We start from the raw sequence: 4,271 nt of genomic DNA, 5'->3' as shown, positions 1-4,271 counted from the left end.
GAGCCCAATGCGGGGCTCGATCCCAGGACCCTGGGATCATGACCTGAGCCGAAGGCAGACGCTGAACGACTGAGCCACCCAGGCACCCAAACGTGGTTGGTTGGTTGGTTGGTTTTTATAAAGGTGATGGAGAGGTATATTTTGATAACCACAAATACAGGCTCACTGTTGTGACGGGAGCGTGGCACATTCCACTGCCCACCCAACGGCTTGTAACGCAGGGAGAACCGAATCCAAGTGCTTTTATGACAAAGAAAAGAAAGAAAAGGAAAGAAAGAAAGAAAGAAAGAAAGAAAGAAAGAAAGAAAGAAAAAGGAGAAAGAAAGAAAGAAAGAAAGAAAGAAAGAAAGAAAGAAAGAAAGAAAGAAAGAAAGAAACGCAAAGTTGATTATTTGTATTATGTGTGACATTGATAGCTCCAAAACCACGTCTTTTTAAAATAAACCAACAACCTTGAATTGGCTTTAACGCCAAAGAAGTTGCACCTGCGTCCACTAAAAAGTCAATCGATTGTTTTCCCCCATCAGACTCCTTGGGGAAAGTCTGAAGCGGGCGGTCTAAGATCAGCGGAGCCCTCGGGCCCCTTCCTGCTAGTTTGGGAGGTGCTCCAATTTAAACCTCATAAGGAGGTGGCCCAAGGCTTGGGCCCAAGGGCAAGGGCTTTTGCTCCTTGATAAGGGGGTGGGGAGGAGGAGGAGGAGGAGGAGGAGAAAGGGGAGCCCATGGCACCCGGGGGGGGGGGGGCGGGGGGGGCGGGGGTAGGGAAGGGCGGCTGAGACGGCGGCAGGGGAGTAGAGCACTCCAGGCACACACACCAGTGGTGCAGAAACGGGGCAGGGGAGGCGGCAAGGGAGCCATTGGTAAGGCCCAGGGCACATATACATTTACAGTTTTGGACGAACCTTTTCTTTTTTTTCTTCTCCGCCTCCGTCCGCCTCCGCCTCCGCCTCCGCCTCCGCCTCCGCCTCCGCCTCCGCCTCCGCCTCCGCCTCCGCCTCCGCCTCCGCCTCCGCCTCCGCCTCCGCCCCTTTCTTCATCTCCTTCTGCTTAATAGGCTTTGTCTGTGGTGGCTTTTCAGCCCTCCGGAAGCCAGTGGGTTGGGCATCGGTTCTGGTGCCTGTACTTGGGGAGGAGGAGGAGTGGATTTCAGATTTCTAGCATCGGCCTGTCTTCCTCCTCTTCTTCATTATTTTGACTGTTGGGAAGTGGGGGTAAGGTCAGGTGTGTTAAATTTTTGTCTATCTCTGGGCCGTCCCTTGGGTCCCTTACCTTGAGGCATCTTTATTGTGGAGTGACATAAGAGTCTGAATGTAGGGAATTTCATCCCAGATCATGTGAGCTTGAAAAACTGGGTTTATTCTTATCTGAGTTTTACCATGCCCGATTTTTACGAGCACCTGCCTCTAAACTCTTTAAGTAGGGGCACCTGTGTGGCTCAGGCAGTTAAGTGTCTGCCTTGCGTTCACATCATGATCCTGGGGTCCTGGGATGGAGCCCCACATCCGGCTCCCTGCTCCGCGGGGAGTCTGCTTCTCCCTCTCCCAATGCCCCCCCACCCCCAGCTCGTGTGCTCTCTCACTCGCTTTCTTTCAAAGACATAAATAGAATCTTTAATAAAAATAAAACTCGGGGCACCTGGATGGCTCAGTGGTTAAGCGTCTGCCTTTAGCTCAGGTCATGATCCGAGGGTCCTGGGATCAAGCCCCTGCATCGGGCTCCCTGCTCGGCGGGAAGCCTGCTTCTCCCTCTCCCACTCCGCCTGCTTGTGTTCCCTCTCTCGCTGTGTCTCTCTCTGTCAAATAAATAAATAAAATCTTTAAAGAATAAAATAAATAAAATAAAATAAAATAAAATAAAAATAGAACTCATTAAATAGAGCTCCTTTACAAATGGATGTTAGCAATAGCACCCGGAGGTGGAGGAAATACCTCACATGTATAACACATACGGACACATAGACACAAACAAGATGCAAACAAATTTTAGCCTTTGTTTCAGTCTTATTTGTGGAGAGGACATGAATGGAGAGGACACGAAAGACCCAATGTTCAAATCTCCCTCTTTTAGTAAAACAAATGCAACTGCGAAGCAGCATTACCGTGTACAGATCCCACCCGTCAGTTGTTTTCCATTCCCAATGGAAACAGGGTCGGTTTTATGCAAAGATAGCAAAAGCTGCAGCAACCAACCAACCAACCAACCAACCAACCAACCAACCAAATGAAGACCAGAGCATCTCCCTGAGTGTTGGTTCCTCCCCAAAAGTCGGGGCTTCACTGAGGGAACCAAAGAGCTTCCTAGTTTCTGATCACCCAGTCTCCTAGCAGGCTTTCTCTAATTGTGTACACAATTCAGACATGTCAAAAGAACCCCGCTTGGGCCATCTGAGACTCATGTTATCGTGAAATGTTTCCCATGCAAGTAAGCACTTGCAAGTATAGGCTCCCTATGCATTGTACATGTAGCGTGCAGGTGTTTCTTGTGAGGGTGGGCCGTTGTTTCCTCAACATTTGGTGCAGGGTTCTACAGAGTTTTGGTTTGTTTCGTTGGTTTGGTTTTCTGCACACGTGTGTGTGTGGGGGGGGTGTGGTGTGGTGTGTTGTGTGGTGTGTATCTGTGTGCACGGTATCTATCGCTGCTGCGCAGCTAGCTGATCCTCAGGGTGCATCATCCTAACACCGCAATGGCTCGAAACAGCATTTCTTTATCGATAACTTCCTGGTGCTTGCCCTGGGTGGCCCCTTGGGTTCTGCGGGTTTGGGTTTACGCCGGGCTCACTCAAGCAGTGGCTTTCGGCCAGAGGGTCAACTTTCACACGTCTGGCAGTCGGTGCCGCCGAGCACCGGGCTGCCTCTGTTGTCAATGCCTCTCATGCTCCAGTCAGCTAGACTGGCTTTCTTACGTGGAGGTCTCAGGACGGCATGCCAAGAAGGTCGAGAACGCCGGCAGACCACCTCTTCAGGTGTAGGCTGTGAAACCAGCCAAGTGTCACTTCTGCTCTATTCTTTGGGTCAAGACAAGTCCCAAGACCCGGTCCAAAATCAAGGGACAGAGCAATCAAGCCTACCTCTGGATAGCAGGAGCATCGAAGTCATAGGACGTGAGGGTGCACACGTGCCGGGACGTGAGGGACACACGGTTGTCGGTCTGCCACAAGGGATTCCTAAACCCTATGCCGCGATGCACATTTTTGCAAAAGTAAGCTTTACGTTTTAGCATCTAAAACATGATTTCCTTTGAATCAACCCCTAGAATTGGATTCACCAGGAAGAAGGGGAAGATGCGTTTTCCAGCCTCTTGATACAGAAGCTCTTGATTTCCAGAGGGCACTTGGAGGACCCTTCACCAGTCTCTGCTTTGTAAGGCGGGGGGAATTTTTTTTTTTTAAGATTTTATTTATTTATTTATTTGTTTGTTTGTTTGTTTGTTTATTTATTTGAGACAGAGAGAGAGAGAGAGAGAGAGAGAGAGAGAGAATGAATGAGAGAGAGCACATGAGAGGGGGGAGGGTCAGAGGGAGAAGCAGACTCCCTGCTGAGCAGGGAGCCCGATGCGGGACTCGATCCAGGGACTCCAGGATCATGACCGGAGCCGAAGGCAGCCGCTTAACCAACTGAGCCACCCAGGCGCCCAAGGCGGGGGAAATTTAATTGGCCAACCCCCCATGAAAAAGCGACCGATCACGTTCCGACGTCCGAATTAAAGGCAGGCTTCCTTTTTAAAGGCATCCATAGAGCAGCCAGCTCCGTGGCAAGGAGCCGGACTTCTGTGTGTCTGATGAGGAATCCCATTCTCGGCATAAAGGCAATCTCGGGGAGCAGTCGGAGGCAGACCAGATCTCAGATCCACCAAACCCAAGAAATCCCTTGTGATCTGAATGGCTGAATTTGTTGAGGTTTCCCTCCCGATGGCTAAGAAGATGCCTTCCTATCACAGATGACAAAACACAAACCAACAAAACCCCGATAGCTGGGCAGGGTCTTCAAGAAAGGGCCCCTTTTTCATGGAAGCCAACTCTTCCATCTCGCGCCACCCGCCATCATGGAGAGGAAGTCTCTCGGGATGAACGAATGCCTTTGCAATCTACGTTAACCGACTCTCTTTTCCGATAGGCTGACACTCTTTCCCCTCGTGGACACGTCCCGAGATCGGCAGGCTTCGGTGCATCGGTCTTCTGTGCACCAAAAGCCGTGCGAAGGCCCCTGTCGTCGAAATGTATTCGGCATGGACGCTAGTGAAGAATTTTAAACCAGTCTAGCCCGGTTCAGTCC

At 50.6% G+C, this 4,271-nt stretch overlaps 1 long non-coding RNA gene across 1 annotated transcript; it reads right to left on the bottom strand.

The window, feature by feature from the left end:
* Positions 1-972: 972 nt before the first annotated feature.
* Positions 973-4,265, bottom strand: LOC135363484 (uncharacterized). The gene is made up of 3 exons (XR_010409169.1): positions 3,068-4,265; positions 1,636-1,792; positions 973-1,195 (listed from the first exon to the last, which is right to left on the bottom strand). It is a non-coding gene; the product is annotated as an uncharacterized LOC135363484 (long non-coding RNA).
* Between the last annotated feature and the right edge of the window lie 6 nt (positions 4,266-4,271).

Source organism: Mirounga angustirostris, unplaced genomic scaffold, assembly GCF_029215605.1.
Source record: "Mirounga angustirostris isolate CCGP_5_RB_7025 unplaced genomic scaffold, mMirAng1.0.hap1 SCAF_345, whole genome shotgun sequence".
Lineage (NCBI taxonomy): Eukaryota > Metazoa > Chordata > Mammalia > Carnivora > Phocidae > Mirounga > Mirounga angustirostris.
This window is presented reverse-complemented; position numbering and strand designations above follow the sequence as displayed.